This window comes from Dermacentor silvarum, chromosome 10 (assembly GCF_013339745.2).
Source record: "Dermacentor silvarum isolate Dsil-2018 chromosome 10, BIME_Dsil_1.4, whole genome shotgun sequence".
Taxonomy (NCBI): Eukaryota; Metazoa; Arthropoda; class Arachnida; order Ixodida; family Ixodidae; genus Dermacentor; species Dermacentor silvarum.
In genome coordinates this window covers 153326811-153350039 of record NC_051163.1, presented here as the reverse complement: position 1 = coordinate 153350039, position 23229 = coordinate 153326811, and the positions used below count along the sequence as shown (strand labels likewise).

General features: G+C 45.4%; 1 pseudogene; it reads left to right on the top strand.

Annotated features, from left to right (window-relative positions):
• LOC125941150 (uncharacterized) overlaps window positions 1-23229 on the top strand; it is a 29443-nt pseudogene that overhangs the window by 4474 nt on the left and 1740 nt on the right.

The following is a 23229-nucleotide window of genomic DNA, read 5'->3' as shown; positions in this document are numbered from 1 at the left end:
TACGGTTCAATGCGATGGAAAGCTCCCCGCTGCCGCTGCACGCATTTTAGGCTGTGGTATAAAACATAGACTTGTGTACCTGCACGAAAACTAAAAGCGGATGCATTATGGTGATTGAGTGTATACTTGTACCCAATATTTGTTTATTTTTTCCTTGTGTATTAATGTTCCCTATATTCGCGTTTGTTTTATATTCTCCCGAAACGCGACACCCACTAACAGCGGGCGCACACTGAAGGTCGCACGTGGGCGCGCGCGAGAGTACTGTAAAATCTCGACGACCGACAGAATCAAAGCGTAGAGCAGGTCAAATAACTAATCCGCAGGGCGAGAAAGATGCTTCGTAATCAGACTTACTTGTACACTGCAACTGAGGCCACAGCGCTTCCTTTTTTTTCTTTCTTTTTGTATTTTTGACATATTAGAGGGAGTGGTTCCTAAATTACAGCAAATGTTGGGTTCATTAGAGAACGCCAGACACGCACCAATTTTGCCCGATCACTAACACGCGAGAAAGACGCCGTTTCATTCACATGACAGCGGCCGACAGCCGCTCCAGTAAGGTCTCGTAGAGAGATGAACGTGCACTCGCGGTGGGAGGCCACAATGCGGCCGGCCAAATGAGCAGGGAGAAAACATACAAATACAAACGAACAGCAACATCCTGAAACATTAGAATACTAGCGTCTTGATATATATATATGGTCCTGTGATACTTTGACGGAACTATAGTTTGATTATTATTTTTAGTTGCCCTAGATGCGGGGCGTAATCAAACGCGCTTCAGCTTCAGCCAAACATGAGCGCTGTCATGTCTCCTTCGCATTGCGCAGTTCTCGCGATGCATGCCGGGAAGAGTATCGCCGGTGGTGTCATTTTGAAACGGTCGTGTCGCGCTTTGTTTCATCGCTTTGAGCACGTTTTTGCGCTCTCGGATTTGGTGGCGTGCGCTTACCAAGCGTGTTGTGTGTCTGGGTCACTCGTGACGGGTGGTACATTTACTAAAAAGACTCCTAAAGGCGCGCGCGCCGCTGAAAAGAAGCCATGACGGCGGGCGTGGAGCAGGGACATGTTTGGCGTGCTGCGTGGCCGCTGCGACGAGACGCATTGACGATGGCCAATGGTATAAGTTCTTCGCTTACCTGAGAGTGGTGAGCATCGTTTGTGTTGTGACTGCTGTCATGAATGCCGAAGAACGGCAATAAATGTGACCTAGGTAAGCAATGCTTCCTGTTCAACTATTTATTTGCTGGTGTGTGTCTGTCGTAAATTTCACCGTCAATTCATACTCATGCTCGCACTGTTCAGTTTTATTTAAGTAAACTACTTGCTCGTTTCATAAACACTGTTGTTTAATATTTTTTATCGCTATCAGTCACCGTGTTGGTTATTCTTAAATTTTAAGTTTATGTGGCACTCTTGTGCGGACGCACAACATTGACCTCATGCACGGAACTGGTGTTTTGTGCTGATATTCAGTTTGTAATCACTTGACATTGCGTTTTGACTGTGAAACTGTCACATTATTGTGGTGTTATCTTTTGTACTTGTACTGGAGGGGAGTATGAACTGACTTGAGAATTCATTTTTGTTCAGTTTTTATTCTTTAATTTTTATTGTTACCGACATTTCCTAGACAGAAGAGTATATTCACCTTAGGCGTGTTTAATTATTTGTTCTGTGGTAGTTTTTCATCTGTTTGTGGTTTATTTATGCCTCTTTCATTACATGGTAATAGCTGTTGTTTGCAGGGGACGCTAACAAGTAACTATGAGATTGTAAGATTACTTTTTTGTCGTTGTAGGCTCCACTACACAGCAAGGAGATCGGAGAATTAGCAACTGACATACTAGCACTAAAGAGACATGATTGTGCTCGCAACAGGGATGAGATCGTCCTCCTCGTGGAAGTCTAAAACTTATATGTATTTGTATTTGGACATATTGTACACGAACCTTCAACATTTCTCTTTTTTTTACCCCATTCCTCGTCATGCCGTTGAAATTTGTGTTGCCAGGGAGCGCGGTACTCAGAGGTTTTTTCATTATTGCTTCATGGCCGTGAAGAAGAAAACAGACCAAGGCAAAATGTAATTTTGCTTGTGAAGGGAAAGCTTTGAGTTACCTTGTTTTGTATATGCAAATAAAGTAATCATGACATTTTCACTACATGTTTTGTGTCAGCTTTCCTTCTCACAGCTGCTACTCACATCATTACCAGAATGTGGGTGCTGCTCTATAATTGAAATGTGCCGCCTTTTCAGATATACTTTCCACTTGTGCAAAATATAATTATTAGAAATCTCACTATCATGGGATGACGACATGATACTTTTTGCAAAAAAATTTCAACATGGCCCGCAGGAAAGAAATATGTTGTGGGACGAACCTGTATACGATGCATTCACCTATACAAAAGCAACATACTGTGTATTTCATTAATTATTTTGTGTCTTGCACATTTAATCCAAAATTACCAAGTATGTACCAGCTTATTTCAATAGGTACAACTGTCTTGATGCATCGTGCATTATACTAATTCCTGGAAGCTGCCTTGTGTAAATGACCTGCGCTGTAAAATAGCAAGGTGGAAAAGGTTTACACGTTGTTAACCAGTCTGTCCTTGAATATTAAAAAAAAAACAGAATTTGAGACGAAATGTTGATTTCTGCGGAACAAGTCTTATAGTCATCGCAACGGAATTTCAGCAATAATCATTAGTACGAATATTACCAATGTTTGACTGATTAGCATGTAAATAAACAATCGTGGTTAACGGCGGAGCTGGTCAATCAGCACTCCATATCCAGTTGCTGGAAGCATTCTGCCACAGATTAGTCTCAAAAACACATACTGCGAACATGCTATAAAATGCATTGCTATTCAAGTTGAGATATTTACAGAATTTTGCAGCAAACATGCCATAAAATGTATTGCTGTTCTAGCTGAGATATTTACATAATTTTGCTGCAGGTTGTGCAGAAAGAATAACTGAAACAGCAACGCACTTCATTGCAGATTCAATTTCTCTAAATTGGTGCCAGGTACAATTGTGGCAAATCGGTATTCTTTCAGTACTGGCTGCCTTCAATATGCAATTACATGTCCCCAAAGAAATGAAAAAAGCTAATTAGTAAAATTTTGTCTCCAAATGTATTGATTATCGTGCAAATGCTGTCTGTCGCCGCTATGAAGTTTTCACAGCAATAAAATGTCATTTTGTCTCTAGTCCTGAATATTTTTTTAGTTTTCGACAATGAGTCATGTTTAAGAAATTAGGGCATAACCCCTGCGGCCATTTTTAGGAACCTTTTTTGTAATCTTTCGTATAGGCATCCAGTCTTGCACGTTGTCACCCGCGCGTCCTTCTGCGCATGCACATGAATTTTGCACATTGCTCTTTTGGCCACCCATTTAACTTCACTGCAGGGCCGTAGCGTAACTCACTGAGCAGCGTTTTCAGGAAAATTGTATTTCGGAAGATCAGCCGAAGTTCAACAACTTTCCGTTAGTTACGTCGAAAGGATACCTTTTTCCGATAACATAAGCTTTTATAACCCTTAGTCGTAATTTCCCTGCTGAGTTATAGCAGTGCTTTAACCTTGACCAAAGCGCTAATATAACGCAGCAGAGAAGTTATGACTAAGTGCCTTAAATGCCTATATTTTCAGAAGCGAGTATTGTAAAAATTCGGCCGATCACTTGAAGTAGAATTTTTGTGAAGTTCTGCTCAGTGAGTTACGCTAGGGCATTGCGGTGAAATTTGGTGGTTGGCCGAAGAACCAATGTCCTAAATTCATGGACATGCGCCGAAGGACGCACGTGTGAAGCCTTGCAAGACTGTATGTCTACACTAAAGGTTACATACATAAAGGCTACGTGTGCCTATACTAAAGGTTACTATAGTAACCTTTAGTATAGGACACGTAGTCCTTTATTTTATAGGTGCACAAAATTGTGAGAATATGCCCCTTTATTAAACGTAAGTAAGTAAAGGTTACAGTTTTATGTCCAACTTATAGGTTACAAATTTGTGAGAGTATGCCCTTTATTAAAGGTTACTTAAATAAAGGTTACTGTGTAACTTTTCTTTATAGGTGCACAAATTTGTGAGAATATACCCCTTTAGTAAACGTTACCGTGCTAAGGGTGTACAACCGGGCACAGAACACGTCGGCATGACTTGGTCGGCTTAGATGCACACACAACACTTCATCGAATTAGCAGTCACGTAAACACATACTTACGCAGCACCGGAAAAGTTCCGAACACATGGCAACAGAAGAAAGTATGCGGTAGGTTAACGGCCACACGCAGTTCCAACGGAGACTACACGGAGGACTACTGCGCAGCGCTCGATCCCGATGCGACTGCAGCGCCAGTCGAAGCGGAATCGGTGGCGGTTCCGCGCAACGCGGCGCAGTTTGTAAACTGAACCTGGTCTAGTAACGTTGGGTGCTGCTGCATGTCCAAATTTATACAGCTGATAAAGCTACTATCATTACTCCGTATAGCTCTCTACAAATTTTGTAGAGAGCTATACAGAGTAATGATACGGAGCATCGCAATTGATGCTTCGCCTTTCAGGTGAAACTGCGACAACTTTTTTTACAGCGTAAGTTGTTATGGGCTCATTCCAATAGCCGTTTCGGGTCGCGATCATGCCGCCGCCGGCGGCTCTCACCGCGTAACCGCTATCGCTGGAAACTCGAAAAAAGTAAGATTCCCGCCGGGATCGAACCCGCGTCCACTGCGTGGGAGCCGGATACTCTGAGCCACGCAAGCACTTGCTATCAGGCCGCGGAATATACCCTTTTAATGCAAGCACGCAGGGGGAGACGACTTGAGCCTCCGCCAGTATGGTGGCGCCATCTAGGTAAGATGCCTGCAAACGCGGCGTCCGTAGCGCAGACGACGATGTGCGGTTCAGACGAGGCACGCAATCAACGTGCTCGCAAGCTGCCGAGCCTCCGTCAGTGTGGTTGCGCCATCTGGTTAAGGTGCCTGCAAACGTGCCGCACGAGGCAAACAGACTACCGCGAAGACCCTGTTGTGCGTGGGGCCCAAATTGGAGCTGCTCTTGAGCCGCTCCACCAGCTTACGCTGCGACTGTGCTGCGTGCGCCGCGCAGGCCTGTGACGTTTTTTTAAAGACGATAGTCTTTCTTGGGGAACTTAAACGCTGAAAATTTGGTCTGTCTGTCTGTTTGTCTGTCTGTCTGTCACCCGATTCAGCCACCCGGCCAAAGTTAGACCACTTGCTTACCGCCCACACTACTTAAACTGGTACGGCTGTTCATACTTGTGAACGTAATCGATCACAAAGTAAATATTACGCATATCTGAGGCGCAACATCACTAGGTAAGTATTAGGAGGTGTGTTCCTTTAATAGAAAATACATAGATACGTAACTCTAAAGACCCTAGTTTCTTAAAATCGTTATTTCACATTAAAGTGATAAGTGTACCAGGCTTCGCTAACATGAAGGTTCCTTGTGCAGGGCGTGGATGACGTGAACACGGATCAATCGGGCAGCACTCAAAGCCCACTGAAGTTACCCTCGCGCGCGCAATTTGTTTCGTCCGGTAATAAAACGGTAATAAAAGGTCCCAACAGATGGCGCGAGAGCAGGGCGAACGCGGTAAATTTGAATTGAATTCAGCAAAATCTCCATTGCATCCATCATGGGAGGAGTGAGAGGGGAGGGTAGAGCGTGAGGGGAGGGAGGGTGGACAAGAGAGGGTGTTACTTATCAGGGGTGGCAGAAGACTATCGTCTTTCGATGTCATTTCCAGCGAAGCAAGCAGATATGCGGTCAACATTTTTTTTTCTCCTGGCTCGGCGCGTCGCGGATAGAAGAGAGGCAGGGGTCGGGAACACGGTGGAAGAATATTTAGGTGTTGACACTGCGCGTGAGCGAGCGTCCAGATTATGTTCGGCCGTGCGCGGGCGCACCGAGTAGCTCTGCTGCGAGCAGATAGATGGCGCCGCGGCCAGCGGTCCCAGCTTAGCGGCGCCGGCGGCTTGGCATTCCTCTGCCTCCGGTAAATTTTCGTTAATATTGGAGTGAGTAAATCTCAAAGCGCGAAAAAATAAATCGTTATTTCACATTAAAGTGATAAGTGTACCAGGCTTCGCTAACATGAAGGTTCCTTGTGCAGGGCGTGGATGACGTGAACACGGATCAATCGGGCAGCACTCAAAGCCCACTGAAGTTACCCTCGCGCGCGCAATTTGTTTCGTCCGGTCTAGCCGTTCATCCAAGCATAAAAAAAATGAAAGTGTTAGCCCACGTGCTACCCCTCGATCAGAAGAAAATAGTGACTGCACCGGAAAATGGATTTCATGCTTATCGCTGCTTCCATTCACACTCAGAAAAGCGTTCAATCATCGTGGCGCGAATTCAATGTGGCCGCGATATAAATTGAGAAATAAAACGGCGCAAGCTTGCGATATGCAATGCAATAGAGCAAAGTGGCTGTTCATGGCTAGAACTTAAGATGAGAATGCACATCAGCTATGTAAAACTCTGTAAACTATGCATTATGTAAACTATGCTATGTAAACTATGTATTAGACTTGCATAATGGATACCAAGAGAAGGGAAGTGAACTCTTGTTGTAGGCGAACTCAAGCGAACTCTAGCGTTTAGGCAGTCCTCATCATTCTAGTGTTTAGGCAGTCCACGCATTATGTTCACCGTGTATACGGTGTTACTTGCGTTTCAGAAAGTGGCTGCTGTCCTCAAGAACATCTATGTTATCATCTTACTTGCGGAAAGCAGTAATCTGGATGCCACAGTGAGCACCACCCCATTCATCCCAGGGTAAGCTCCTATCAAAGTGCGTTAGGATGCACGTGCATTTTGAAGACACGGAAGCTAATAATCTGTGTTAGAATATCGTTTTTAGCCTTATGTACGTGAAACACGAGCATCTTTGCTGAAAGTTTGGTGCCTGTCACTTGAACATTTTAAGTTTAACGTACGGGAACGATAACACAAGGAAGACGTTCGGAGATGGGGCACCCTCTGGCGCCTTGCGCCAAATATATCTAAGCTAAGGTATCCCATTAGCAACTCCCCTGGCGTTTTTATGCCAGCGCGTCCCAAACGATTTCGGAACTTGGACGCGCTGTGCGCTCATAACTAACCTTTCAGTTGAATTCAGAGGTAGCGAAACATTATGTAGAGTTACTGGCGATCAACGATAACCAGAGAATAGCCATCACGACAACCCACACTGAAGCCGGAGTCAATGGCGGCGCTACGTTTCGCAACGTTACTTCTTAGCATACATAAACCTCTCTAACTCAATATTGTACGCGTCATGCGCATGGAACAGGATAATTTCTGCGAGTGTAATGCGCATTTGTGAGTTTAATGCGCATTAAACAGAATAATTTTTTTTGTATTATGGCTAGCACTTCGAGTGACAATTGGTCACTCGAATTCATCGGCAATTAAACGATTGGTCGCCGCGTTCAAAAAAGGGCGGTGAATCGGTGCGGTTACAACCAATGATTATATCGTGAAACAAGAACGCTGTAACATTTCGTTCTCATGAGCCAGCTAGGTAACTGGCTTCAACTACACTTTCCTACTTCTTTCCAATCATTCTTTCGTTTGTTTGCTTGAAAGGTCTGTTTATTCTGATACAGATGTAAGCTCATAAGAGCGAGAAACCTCTGCTGCTCGTATGGACATCCAGCGTAGGCGCTGCGGTGCCAATCGCGGATACTACGTACCGCAAAAACGTTGAAACGGCCGGTGGTGCGCCGCGTGATCCCTCTCCGTTTCGCTGTATTGTGGAAGCACAATTTTGTGCGCGCCGGGCTGCGCGCGTAAAATTTACGCGGATGGTTTCCCGCAACGGCTTAGGGTCGAAAGACATCTACACCTTCCGATCGCGTTCTAACTCCAATATTTGCGCTGTTCAACGTCGCGAAAGCACAGCTAGCGTTACGTTTTCACGTCGACTGCGCGGAGCAAGTCACAAAAAAAAAAAAGTGCTCGTGTGAAAAAAAATGAGTGCTGTACTGTTTTTGACCGGCATTATCTCAGCACGTCTGAAATGTAGCAAAATTCGTTCACAAAGAGTTAGCAGAATCAATGAGTTGCGACTGGTCTTATGCGCGTTTTATTGAATTAACATTCCGCGATTACAATAACGGAAGGCTTTGATTTAATTAGCGTCACTGTGTGTACTGCGTTTGTTTTTACAAAACGTATGTGTCAACATAAAATGAACTAATCAAGCAAATAGTTTCTCGGTAATCATGCCCGTTATTAATATGCATAAAGCGGTGCACAGCCATGTCACGAATGTTTGGTTATACTAAACTACGCGGTTATACCAAACTACGCAGTCCAGACACTGCTAAGCCCACAATCAAAGACGCTGCAGAGGAGGGATCCAGATTCATGTAAGCATCTGAGGGGGGGGAGGCTCTTTACCGTGCACCCAAAGCCGGGTACACAGCTGTGCATGAAATCTCTATCGGAATGCGCACGCCGTTGCAGGGAATCGCCACCGTGGCACTTTTCCAAGTAGAACGAATTACGTATGTAGAGTGACTCAATGAATGCACTGAATTCAAATACGTGTCCAGTGATGCAACTCACCTTATCTCAACTTTATTTCAAATTTTTTGATTGCTCGTTTTTAACTGTCAAAACAGTATATCTCCTCTATTTGTTTTCACAAAAAATTGGGCTCCCTATAGTGAGAGGGCGTGCTTACACGTGAAGGGTCTATTTTGCATTCTAACTAGCACTTTTGACAATCAATTGCACTTCCCTTCCGTCGCCATCAACTACACACTCTCGTTGGCTTAACATTTGCATGTCTGTAATGGCCAGCCGCAACGCGAGCGGGGTGCAGCTAGGGAAGCGATAAGCAGAGGGGCGCGCTTGACCACCCGTGTGAATTCGCCTCTCTACGGCAGAGAAACTTGACGTGTGGTTGTCCACTCGCTTAGCTTTTGCATGTCGCAGAACACCCAATAAGCGCTCGCACATGGAGAACGCGCAGGAAAAAGTTACCACCCTAGTATTTGCACTTATCGAGTGCGGCATGGCCTAAATAAATTTATTGTGATACAATGTTTTACTTTCAGGCTGGAAGTGATCGCAATCGCTTCGAAGTGCGAAGCGTTTCCTTGGAATAAAGCCGATGTCCTCGTAAGTACATTTTATAAGGCAGAGTGGTTGTGGTGTTCTTCAGTCTGTCAACGGGGCTCGCTACCTTTGCATCGTGGCCATACTGTGTAAGAAAAGGCAGGCGAATCCATGTCGGTCGCAACGGGAAATGGCGCTCGTGGAAAATAATATATGGCTTTCATCGATAGAAAGGAGTGTTGAGTTGGTTACCTATTGCAATAGAACCCAGGTTACTGGTACATATATATATATATATATATATATATATATATATTGTGGGAATTTTACACGCTAAAACCACGATCTGATATGAGGCACCCAATAGTAAGGCACTCCGGTTCATTCCAACTACCGGGGGTGACACGGGCTTTTCTTGAATTTCGCGGCTATCAATATACGGCCGACGCGGCCGGGATTTGATATCTTGCCTTCGTGCTTAGCAGCGCAATACGTAATTCAGGCTAGTTTGTCTGCTATGCCGACATTCCAAATAGCGCCTAGAGAGACGGAGAGAAGTAACAAGGACAGTAGACGGTGATATTTGGAATCCAAGTGAGCACAACCACGTATACTCCAAGTTTATTCAATCAACTATGTCTAGATTAAAATACATAGGGTTGTTGAGCAAACCGAGAGCATGGTGAACGCAGGAGAAAACGTTTCCACACATTACCGAGGGAGGTGTTTTAGCGGCGAGGGTTCACAATTGAAAAGGAAGGTGTGCTACTCAACGTCGGGAAAGGAATGCGCGCTAGAGCCGTGTAAGCTGGTTGACGTGCCAATATAGGTTCCACTTTTCATGGAAGGAGCCTGAACGAGCTCAATTATCAGCTCCGCTGGAGGTCTATCGTCTCTTTGAAAGAGGCAAAAAGTAGCGGCAGAGAATGGTGTTTGTGGAAAAAATTGAGAAAAAGAACGAAAGGAATGAATGAAAGAAAAGAGAGGTGGGGAGGTCGGAAGATTGACAACCCAATGACAACCCGTTCTGTGCATTTGAAAGTTGTTCTTTAGAAAATGTGTATTCTTTGGGAGCCGGCTGATGCCACAGAACATCCCTAAGTTCCAGAGAAATCACTGGTCTGTTGACTCCCTTGAATATGTTATCAAAGTTTATAAAAAGATGCTGAGAACTGTGCCGCGCGTGCGTTTCCTTTGAAAAAAAAAAATGTTGCCTATACTTTGCAATTTAACTTATCAAAAAAGAGATTCTATAGCTCCTTTTGATGCCTATTGGTTGCAATGTCTTCAACTTATGGATGCGATATGATTGTCTGTTTTTTTTTTCTTTCTCGTGCAAAACGTAAATGCCACTGTAGTATGTACAGTTTAAGTTATGACCTGGTTGGTGGAAATGCTTCGTGACGGCTTTGGGAAGCTATTTGGCTGTGTCCGCGCGATGTACATTTAAGTTCATTAATTGTCCCGTTTCACCGATATATTGTTTCTTACAGAAGGGAAATTCAAGCATATAAATTATATCGGAATTCTTGCATGTGAAGCTAGCTTTCACTTCGCATGTATAGCTTTTTGCCGTCCTTTTAATTAACGTCACATTTAATGTGCTTGCATGTTTTGCATCTGGGGCGAGAACATGCTTTTATTACGGGGTAATGATGTTGGCTGACTTTTACATACACTAAGATGGCTTTAAAGTTTCCGTTGCTGGGATAGGTCACCCTCAGTACAGCCGGGAACACTTTTGTTATCCGCTCGTTACTTGATAATATTGAGTGGTATTTTCATAGGATGTGGACATAATCGTTGTCATCGCTAAAGATTCTTCATCTTCGTTTCGCTTCTCCGACAAAAATTCCTCGCTTGCAGTGTCACTGTTGGTGACTTGTGTAGTGTAAATATTGCTGGCTGTCTGTAGGCTTCCGGTAAAGTGTCGTTCAGTTTTACATTGTCTATGTACACAGTCTGTCGAGGAAGTTGATGTGACTAGAAGAGTGGAGAGCAAGTAGCAGGTGCTGAAAAGTTTCATTAATATTCAGCCCTACGCATTTATTGTGCTATCAGAAAATGCTCGTGTATATTTGGGAAACGTCTTGTACGTCCCTTATTCTGAGAGAAATGGCGTCTGTGCATGTGCTAAGATAGCACCACTACAGCGAAGCAGGGCGACGTTCTGTGCATTTGAAAGTTGTTCTTTAGAAAATGTGTATTCTTTGGGAGCCGGCTGATGCCACAGAACATCCCTAAGTTCCAGAGAAATCACTGGTCTGTTGACTCCCTTGAATATGTTATCAAAGTTTATAAAAAGATGCTGAGAACTGTGCCGCGCGTGCGTTTCCTTTGAAAAAAAAAATATTGTCATTCCTTCTTTTCCAACTTGCAGGCGCTCACAAGTGCCATCAAAGGTGCAGTTGGGAAGGTGGTGGCTCTTACTTTCTCCGCTTCAGCCTGGGACACTACAATTCAGGACAAAGCAGGGCAACAGAAGTGCATTTCCTGGACGGACTATGCAATTATTCTTTCAGTAAGTGTTTACTGTGCTATTATGTCATCGAAATATTACCGACCCCTACTGACAGGTTGTCCGGATAGCATTGGCCGAGTAATATACAATGGCGGATAATGTTTCGTGAATAAAAGCAAGTAGATATTGGTGACTGTTAGCTGAAAAGCCGTTAGTATTTTCTTTTTTTGTTTTGATGACACGTAAGTTGGTAACTACGAATATTGATGTTCTGATTGACAAAGACACTATTAAGAAGTTGTGTAGAGGTAAATGAAATATAGAAATGTGCGACCCGTAAAACAAAAAATCCCACAAAACAAAACACAACGCGGGATTATGCACGCTGAGTATGTAGAAACAATCGCTAGAGAAGTATCCAGCGTGGCGCAATAAAAAAAAATCTGTTAAATTCCTCAATTCATCATTCAAATATCATATTTTGCACCCAACAACCATCCGAAGCCAATATTATTGCACAAAGCTATGACAAGCAGTGTAAAGATAACAAATTGTACGTAAAATACAATGAACAATAAAGTATCAGCGTAAACTGGTACATCAATAGCAACACCCAAGCAATCGCGCCTAATTTGGCGGGATAATTAAGAGCTCAAATAGGCGCATTGTAAACCACGCACACACACCCACGCACACTAGATACGCCCTCCACGTAAGCTCTCCCTTCCGGATGTTCTATTTCTCGTATTAAAGCCCACATTTATACAGAAAGTTAAACATGTGCGAAAAAATGTTCTTAAGTCACTGTCGGAAAGACTGAATATGCTGGTCACAGGCTCGAATCCAAAACCACTTCCACAGGTAACAAGAAACAGGTGGTTCACTGGCCCACTGCTGCTCGTTCTTTCGAATGAAAAAGACTTCTAGGGCTACACGCGTGATTCTTCTTGCGGTTTTGCCGCGAGTTTGCGTGTCACGAAACCATTGCTCACAGCCACAAGATCCGCCATGGGCAACCAGCTGCGCACAGTTATCGTTAAAACACCTATTGTGCCTATTTGCCCTCTTTTAATTGTCTAAGATGTGTTACCAATCAGCACAGCGGCGTCATTTTACAATATATTTCTAGTTGTTTTGTGTCGGTAACTGATCGACTAGAGCTCGACATCATTGAAGCCACAGGCCACTAAAGACTATGTGTCTTTTGAATCCGCAAGGGCACCATGACATAAGTGCCTTATTCGGTCATAATTCGGTCATATTCGCGTGTCTCGGGGACACGCGAAAAGTCTGCAAGATTCTCAAGGAGGAATTGTGGCGCCAGGTTCTGTTCTTTTGGTGAGACTATTGGCGGCCCACTGCGACTTTTTCCACCTTGTTGCCCTCATGCTCAAGAGTTCCAAGCGGCACGTAGCCCAGCTGAACTAATCCAAGTGGAGGAGTGTTTTGATCCCCCTACGTAAGGTATGCGAGAACGCCCTTATGTAGCGCACTCGAGCAGATGGGCTTCCGTCATGACTAATAAGTCGAACGACACTGCCCTTAGGTCAGTTCACTCAGGCTTGCACAGAACTGGGGCGCTATAACGTAAAATGGTTCCAAACTGTCTTGATTCCAATTTCTGCAATCCGCCTCCACGATTGGCCAAAACATTTTCGGGCCACTGCCAACTTCGCCTGTCTGTCACGAGACGTCACGAAAACCGCGACAGCTCCCCATCTGATATAATGTATACACACTGATTATGCATGATAAAACCGCACAACTGATTCGACGCCTTTTCACCATCAACCCTCTGCTATTGGTCCAATGTTTTCTGTCTAAACCCACTTTCTTTCTTTCTTTATTTGTTTCCATTGCTAAAGATACAATGGCGGCGGCTAAAATTAAAGCTGTAGTGAGGCAGCTTGAGGTGCCCTTAGCCCCTGTGTTACATGGTGGCCGTGAGTCGCGCAATGAACCGTATGCAGAAGCATTACATGTAAATGTTAAAGTACAATAATTAATCAATCCAAGAGAATTTTCAATAGGGGAAAAAGGAAATCGGACAACGGCAAATGAAAATGCAGATAGTACACACCACCACATTACATACACTTTGCAATACGCAAATAAAAGTGAAAATTGCGTACCCTTGACGGTGCATAATTAACCGTGAAAAGAAATGTTGCTCGAATAATATTGGAATGATTAAGAGAAAGAATAGGATGAGCAAAAATTATGTCATTGCATTTAACAATACGCATATGTGAATACAGGCGAAAAAGAAATTACGCTTGAATAATTAGGAGAGGGTTCAGCAATAGAGGTATTATAGATATGGACTAGAATGGGGGCTATAACGTATGACAAGTTGTATGTCTTATCTGCAGGTCGTCTGAATCACAGTTTTTAGAGTTTTTCATTGCTATGAATACAGAGCAGACCTCGTCAACATTAGTTCGATGGGAAAAGATTGCGTTTGAGTTACACACTGATTCGGTTTCGGACACGCAAACTCGCGGCAAAACCGCAAGAAGAATCACGCGTGTAGCCCTAGAAGTCTTTTTCATTCGAAAGAACGAGCAGCAGTGGGCCAGTGAACCACCTGTTTCTTGTTACCTGTGGAAGTGGTTTTGGATTCGAGCCTGTGACCAGCCTATTCAGTCTTTCCGACAGTGACTTAAGAACATTTTTTCGCACATGTTTAACTTTCCGTATAAATGTGGGCTTTAATACGAGAAATAGAACATCCGGTAGGGAGCGCTTATGTGGAGGGCGTATCTAGTGTGTAACTGTGTGTGTGAGGGAGAGAGTGGTTTTAGGGCGCGTATGCGTTTGTGCTTCTCTGTTCAGAAAGCATTCGTTAAACGCAGTCACCATGTGTGTTTCGGACAGTAAACGACCACCTAGCTCAATTTTTTCAATAGGTTCTGTGCGTTGTGTCCGCTCCATTATATCATTAAGGTTCCTCCATAGTTTTTCTGAATTTCCTTCACACGATAAAAAAGATTGTAGATAATACTTATATCTGGTTTTCCTTACTTCCTTGTTTAGGCTGTTCTTTCTTTAAATTCTTTAAGGTCAGCAATTTTGAGTTTTAACGAACCTGGCGTACAACTTGTCTCTTTTCCTTATTTTATTTAATAGCTCTTTCGTTATCCATGGTTCTCGGCACGACTTTGGTTTATTTTGTTTGACAGTGAAATGTTTCCTATACACAATTGAGAATTTTTCAATGAAAATATTGTAGGCTCTTTCGGCATTATTTTCCTCAAGTACGTCCTCCCAACTTACTCGTTGCAACTCTGTTTGAAACGCTGCAATTGTGCGCTCATTGATGATCTGAGATAGCCCAGTTGTATTTTTGTTAAACTTTTTAAATCGGCGCTCCATAAAAATGCATATTGGATTATGATCACCAACTGGGCAGCTTAAAACAGCGTTTTTTACACATGAAGGATCATTATTTGTAATAAATAGATCTAACGTCGTCTCAGAGGACATTGTGATTCTAGGTCTCGATTATATAACATTTATGCAACCTTTCGACAACATTGCATTTAATAAGATCTGCTGTCTAGCACTACATGAACTCATGTCAAGTAAGTTCATTGTTCAAGTTCAAGTATGTATCAATGTTCGCCTGTCTTTCACGCGACCTCACAAAACCGCGAAAACTCATCACGTCAAAGTGACGTGTACGCGAAAAAAATGCATTAATTTACCGAACAAAACTGAACATTTTTCTGAATAGCCACAGACTGCCTCGTTCTGAAAGGAATAGAAGATCGCTGCCCGCCGATCGGTCAGGCCCTCGCTACTCGCACCTGCGAGTGAGCATGTATTTATTTGCGCATGATAAACCTTATTGCATGGCAGTAAAACGTTATCGAGCTCTTTCGGCATGCATACGACATCGCTCTGCCAACTCTTCCTTGCTGAGGATCCTATTTAGCGGCATTCTTATCCTTCCGTTGCATGCCGCCGCGATTTTAGACCAGCCACCGCAAGCTAAGTAAGGCGAAGCGGACCAATCGGAGAAGTCGGCACCACCCTCTTCATGCGTTTGTCTATTTGAAACTGTGAAATTGAAACTGTGCTGGCTCGGCCCCATCGAAGCCCTCTCCGCTAGAGCGTGCTCCTCGTCTCTTGTCAGCCAATTAGATAAGAGAAACTGCTGAGTGTGGACAATGTTATTGGTTTTGCAAGCGAACAAAGGTGACCTCCTATAAACGAGGAGAGTGTTTGATAGGGTTGTTCAGACAACCCTGCGGGTCACCGCCCGCAGCTTACGTCTGTGGTTACGTAAATTTGACGCCAGGAACTTGGAAAGAGAACAGTTTGGAATCACTTTACGTTATAGCGCTCCAGAAATGTGAGGTGTCTGCCCATAGGACTTTGATGCAGCAAGCATGGTGATATTGCATCTAACAAAGACGATTCGCGCTTTATTATGCTATTATGTAGTTTATTGAGACCAGTAATTATCACGAAACTACTGGAACTTTTGTGCTTCTCAGTAAATTGGCACTTGCCATCTCTTAGTCCTTCAGCATGATCGCATGTTCTCGTCCAAATCGCATAAGAGTGCGTTTCGCTTCCTAAATTTTGTGGTTCTTAGACGAAAATAAGTGTTGCCGTTATATCCCCATTACACCCCCAAATAAATTTGTACACTGCCCAAATATAGTGGGGTTTCGTCTTGAGCAAGCAACAAAGTCTACTACAAAGCGAAATGCAGAACCTGCAACAAAATGACGATTTTTGAGATATTTGGGCATAGGCAAAGCACCGCCACGACACAATGTATGGTTGCCACACTGAAAATTGCCGGCCCCATGTCTGCTTCTCTCCATGACGACGGCGTAGTAAACAAAAAGGCGGCCTAAGGCGGTCCAGCCTTAAGGACCGTCAGTCAGTGCCGCCTGCCAGAGCTGGTTGTGCGTTGACCTGCTCGCCAACGGCCTTGCTTTGAGTGGTCGGCACCCGATGCTAACTAGCTTAGTTTAAAGCCGGACTGAAACGTGCAGCGTGGCCAGCTCTGAAAACAAGGTTGCATTACTTTGGCCACTCGCATAGTGCACGCAACGAAAATACGCTGAAGATGTAAAGGGGTGTACATATATGCACATAGCTCTAATTCCTAAATACTAAAAGTTCCACTCATAATTAATGGTGCAATTAACGTTCGCAGATACTGTACTAGGCTTCACAAATTCCTGGGGGTGTTTCGCAGAAATTCGGCGAACACAATCCTTTAAAGCAACGCGGAAAGAAGACAACTACACCCCATGCTAATTTGCTTGGTTTCAAGCCGGGCTGAAACGTGCCACGTAGCCAGCTCTAAAAACAAGGTCACGTTACTTTGGGCGCTCGCAGAGTAGATGCAACAAAATACCCTGCAGATGTAAAGGGGTATATAATATATATATATATATATATATATATATATATGCACACAGCTCTAAATACTTCTGAGGCAATAGCCCCCAGACTTATCCAAACACATTCCCAAACCTACACAGATACAGCAAAATATACCCACAAAGATATCGCGGCATCTGCCCCTGGTGCGGCGACACACGCCCTACACTTTCACATCTCGTGGGGGTGCGGAGGCAAACCTGAACATTTAAAGACGCCTAACACGTCATTTGAGCGGTGGGAGGTACAGCTGACCGGTGATACCCTGGCGGGACAAGACGCTCTCGTCCACCGAGTACGTCGAGCAGCCATGGCCAGTGGAGTCCTGGAATGAGGACACCACCCACTCGTCCTCAAGATCAATGACCTGATGGTCTAAGTAAATGTCTTTTTTTTTCTCCCTCTCTTAAAGTGCTCGGGGTTTATTGGAGAAATGCGTCGAAAATAATCATTTAAACCAGTCAGAAAGGAACACTACACCCCATGCTAATTAGCTTTTTTTTTCAAATCAAAGGGGAATTTTATTGCACAATAATATGAAAAATGCGTACAAAGATATTTGGTCCCATAGCCTAAAGCGGCTAGTGATGGGTCCAATACAAAAGGAATGTATTTCAATATTTAGCAGTCTTACACAAAGTAGCGGAAGTATCATACACTAGCAGTAAATGCGGCTCATAGAACTGCGCTAAAAACGAACAAAAAAGAACAAATTAACATACACACGGTTTTTTTTAATATAAATCTCAAGAACGTTCTTGGTAAGATAAGAAGTGGCATTTGCATGTAAGGACAAAATTTCCTGCGAGTTATTTCAAGAGGCAAATTGTTTCACAGCTTAACACCAAAAAATTGAATTAATCTTTCGCCGTACACATTTGAACATAAAGGAAGATTAAGCTAGATTACCTTTGCGTGCATGCCCTGTGTTTAATGACGGAAACGTGAAGATCGTACGCGGCAGAGGTGTGTTTGTGTTTATTATTTTATTTACTACGCAGGAAATCTTGTAGTTCCGTATGTCAGTAAACTGCAGTATACGCAGCCTCCGAAATAGAGGATTAGAGGAATGACTCACCGAGGAGAGAGTAATCGCACGAACAGCTCGTTTTTTTTAATCGGAGAGCGAGACAGAAATAACTGTAGGTATTGGGTCCAGCCGTTTGGGGACTAGGCCCCCGCCTAAACGGCGGCCAGAAGCCCTCGGGCTCTGCCGTCGTCTTCAGCCAGCTGGACGGCCCAGAGTTGTACTTCCGGGTCAGAACTGAGTAGTACGGCCTCCCACTGCACCCCATTAACTATTTTGCGGCCCTGTCGATTCACTTGAGGGCAACTCCACAGGATGTGTCTCAGATCCGCCCGTCCTTCACATAACCGACATTTGCCCTGATATTTATCTGGATAATACCGGCTGTAGGCCACCGGATTCGGATAGGTGTTGGTTTGAAGGAGGCGCCAGGCCACCGTCTGCGGCTTACTGTGTGTTGGGTGAGCGGAGGTTTACCGAACCCTCGCCAATCTATAATATTTGGTGATTTCATCGTAACTAACCATGCGCTCCTCTCTCATCTCTGGGTGAGGCTGCTCTCTGCTTCGGTTAGGGAGTTCTCGAGACAATGCGTGAGCCGCCTCGTTCCCAGGGAGCGAGGCATGCGCAGGTGTCCCGATAATTTATATGTGTCTGTAGTCTTTCAAATTGGTTAAAATCTTAATCGCCTCCGGCGATACTCGCCCTCTTGAGAAATTTCGCACCGCTGATTGAGAATCGCTAATTATGTGCCTGGCCGACGCAGAAGCTATCGCCAATGCGATGACCGATTCCTGTGCCGTTTCTACGCAGTGCGTTCGTTGCGAGCCGCCACCTGTTATCTTGCCCTCTTTATCAGTGATTACGACAGTCATTTTTTTTTTCATTTAGATATCTCACGGCGTCTAGGTACACCACGTCCTTGATGTTTTCGCATTTATTTCAGAGGGACTTTGCCCTCTCCACACGCCTTCCCGCGTCGTTCTCTGGGTGCATGTTTCTGGGAATCCGTAGAACCTTTATCGTTCCGCGTATTTCTCGCGGTATATCCATCTTGATTCCCTGTTGCGTGCGATAGCCTATATAGAGGCAATCAAGTATCGTCCTGCCCGTAGCAGTCTGAGCTAGGCTCTCGTATTGGGCCGTTGTGCGCTTGTATTAATTCATCTAGGGTATTTTGTACACCTAAGGCAAGTAGTCTTTCCGTAGGTGTATTGACTGGTATTCCAAGCGCTTGTTTATATACTTTCCTTATCAGGGCTTCAATTTTTGCTTTTTCTGCCATGAGGAAGTTGAGATAAGGAGTCACATATACCATTAGGCTAATCGCAAAAGCCTGTATTAACTTAATTAGGTTGGCTTCCTTCATTCCGCTTTGTCGGTTTGCAATTCTTGCGATCAGGTGCATTGTTTGTTGCGTCCCTCTTTCTAAAGCCTTTTATCGTTTCATTATTTCGCCTGTTTGCTTGTATCCGCATGCCTAGTACCTGAATGCTGTCAACTGCTGGTATTTGTTGGCCCCCCGCACTTTGTTGTATTTGGGATGTGCTGTTGTCTTTACGGCTGCTTCTTTGTGGGTGTTAAATCAAAGAGTTGCGACTTTTGTGGGGAGCACTGAAGGCCCCTACTGCCAACATAGTCCTCTACTCTGCGTATTGCTTTTGGAGGGTAGCCTCGATGTATCCGTCGCTGCCTCCTGTGACCCACAGCGTGATATCAGCCTATAAGCTATGATGTAGCCCTTCCACTGTGTTCTACTTCGCCGGGAGGCCGATCATGGCCACGTTGAAGAGTAGTGGCGAGATAACCGATCCCTGGGGTGTTCCTCGGCTCCCTAGTCCTATTTCGTCCGAATGTATGTCTCCGATTGTAATTCGGGCCTTTCTGTTTAATAGGAAGTCTCTAATGTATTCGTAGGCCTGTTTCCCAACTCCTAATCCCTGGAGGTTTCCTAAAATAGCTTCATGCGTTATGTTGTCAAAGCTTTTGCAAGATCTAGGCTAATATGGCTTTGTTCTCTCTCGTTTTTGAGGCTGTGTCTATAATTTGGTGTTGGATTTGAAGCATGATATCTTGTGGGGAAAGTTTACATCGAAAGCCTATCATGGTGTGCGGAAAGAGGTTATTGTTCATGTATCTTACTAGACGCGTGAGAATCGCGTGTCTACCAACCGGGAAAACAGGCAATTCCAAGGGATTTTAAATATTCTGGAAATAGTCAAGGAAAACTCGGGGAATTTGTGCATCTATCAGGGAAAATTAGCTGTAATTTTATAGAAAGGGAACGAAAGTTGCTGTAATGCTGGCTCGAGTAACAGAGATGACTCCCTTTATACCGCTCGTAAAAAAGCGCGCCTTCTCCACAGCCACCGCCGGCCTCCCGCACTGCGCTGTCTTAAGACCGTCCCAGCTAGAGCACTGCACGGGCTCGGGCTTACCCGAAAGCCCAGGCCCGGCCCGGCCCCTTGGCCGGGCCGGGCCGGGTAGAACAGTTTTTTCACGGGCTCGGGCCGGGCTCGGACACGGCGTGTGCTTTTTGACCCGGGCCCGGGCCGGGCTCGGGTTTTTTGACGCGGGCCCGGGCCGGGCTCGGGCTTTCTGGTGGTGTGCATGTAACGTGCAACGAGTTATTCTCGGGTGTCTAAACTCTGAAAAACATTAGTTTTCGGTCTCGGGCCGGGTTCGGGCCGGTTTCGAGTCGGGCTCGGGCCGGGCTCGGGCCTACGGTAAATGGGTTGCGGGCCGGGCCGGGCGGGTAACGTAGATTATTTCCGCGCCCGGGCCGGGCCCGGGTCTCGCCATCAAGTTTTGATCGGGCTCGGGCGGGCAGCCCAACGTAAAAACGGGCCCGGGCCGGGCCCGGGCTGAAAAAATCGGCCCGTGCAGTGCTCTAGAGCGGCGAACCGATTACTCTACGTAATGCAGAGAACGCGCTTCGTATACGGCTCTCATGTGAGCTCTTCGACGGCCGCCGCCCCCCTTGCTTTTTTTGTTTCTCAGATTGTAGAGAGCTCAAGCAAGGCGGTAGAAAACGCTGCGGGTTAGACTAGGGGAAGTATTCTGCGACGATCGCATTCGGCGGTAGCATCGCCGTGAGGCGCGCGCTGATTGGTCGGTTGAACAAAATCGGATGAGTTGATTCGCTGGTTGAGCTTACGTCACGCGATGACAATAGTACCGTCGCAGAATACGTGCCTAGTTGCGGCGCTTCCACTTTCCACTACGCACCCAAAATGAACTCTTCCTACGCAATGCCTTGACGGATTTCTAAAAGTTCATTACCTCTGCTGCGGGCAGCGCAGCAGAGGTGGAATATTTTGCGCGCTGCCGCGGTCTGCCGACGCTGGCGAGGTTCAAAGTAACGAATTGTGGCGGGTGTTTAGGGACGCCGGGCTGAGCCGACTTAGTGTTAATCACTGCACTGGCGCCGCAGGCAAGCTACGTTTGTCGTGACAAGTATGACGGCGTTCAAGTGCACTTGCGTCCAGGACTGGACGAATCCAAAAGATTGCGAATTTGCCGCTTGGGTTAGGCCCGTTGAAAGTAACGCGAATGCTGCGTACTGTACGCTATGCAGAAAGCAGTTTTCGCTCAGCAACATGGGAAGAAAATCGGTGACAAGTCACGCTGAAAGTAAGAAGCACCGACTTACTGAGACCGGAGCTAGGACACCCTCTGTAGCTTCATTCTTGACGCCACCGACCGCCGTTGTGATCAAAGCCGGGCCAATGACGTCAGGTTCTGCGCAGCCTTCATCTCCTTCAGCTATAGCTACGGACTTCCAACCCGAGCGTGCAGCAAAGGACTTTTTTCGGCGTGACACAGAGGTCATAAAGGCTATGTGATGTGGTGTCTTAATGCTGTGATGACGCATACATCACTCCGTGCAGCCGCGGTATCAGCTTCTCTGTTCCCGTTGATTTTCCCATCATCACCTACAGCCAAGAAAATGCAGCTTGGCAAAGACAAGGTGGGATATACTATTGTCCATGACCTCGCACCTTTCTTTAGAGAGAGCCTCGTGTCGGAAGTGAGCCAAGCCTCCCACCTCGTCGTAGCGTTTGACGAATCGTTAAACAAAGTTGCACAAAAAGAGCAAATGAACGTGCTGGTTCGTTTTAAGGTCGGATGCAGAGGAGAGCGTGAAAACACGGTAGCAGACGTCATGCTTTCTTGGGCGCACACGAGCTGAAGAACTGGTGTCCGCATTTAAAAGTGCCACAGATGGACTCTCATGATCGAAAATTCTTCAGATATCAATGGACGGGCCAAACGGAAACATGAAATTTCTCCGTGCGATCAAGCAAGAACTGTGTGAATCGAGTGACGGCCGCCGAATTCTTGACGTTGGAAGCGGTGGTCTTCATGCAGTGAACGGCGCGTTCAAAACCGCACACACCGCAAAAGGGTGGCAACTGGTTGAATTTCTCCGGGCTATCTACAATTTCTTTAAATGTGTACCTGCCCGACGCGCTGAATACGCACGTATCACCACCAGAAACGTTTACCCCTTGAAGTTTTGCGCTGTGCGGTGGCTTGAAAATGTTAGTGTAATTTCTAGGGCTCTTCAGGTCTTGCCGTATCTAAAGGTATACATCGAGTCGTGTCGAAACCAGAACAAGCGACCGACCGGCGCCAGTTACGGCGTGGTCGAATCGTTGAAAAATCTGCGATCATTAATGAATAGAGTAGAATAGTAAAGAAAGAAGTAATGATGGCAGCGGACAGTCCATTGAAGTTGATAAAGGTCGACATGGACCAGCCTGCGAACGTTGTTGCGACACCCAAGATTGACCTTGGCTTTGCTACGAAGAATGCACTCCGGAAGGCCCCGAAACTTTCAGATTTGACTATCATTGAGTTCAAAAGGGACTGCGCCGCTTTCGTGAAGAACTGCGCCAAGAAGATCGTGGAAAGGTCACCGTTGAAGTTCAAGCTGACGAGGGGGTTGTCACCTCTGGATCCCGCGTGCGCGCTGATTCCCGAGCTTGGGGAAAGGCGTTTAACTGATGCACTCGAAGTTGTGACGGAGCACCAGTGGATGACCGGAGCAGAAGCTGATCGAGCTATGCGGACCTACTAGCATGTGTACTCCTTAGCCTCGAAGCCAGAAGCATTGAAAATTCTTGACAGGAGCACGGATCGGCTGGATGCCCTTTGGGCAGGCATCTGTAGTTCAAACAAGGAACTACTCACTTTTGCCAAGATTATTCTCTCA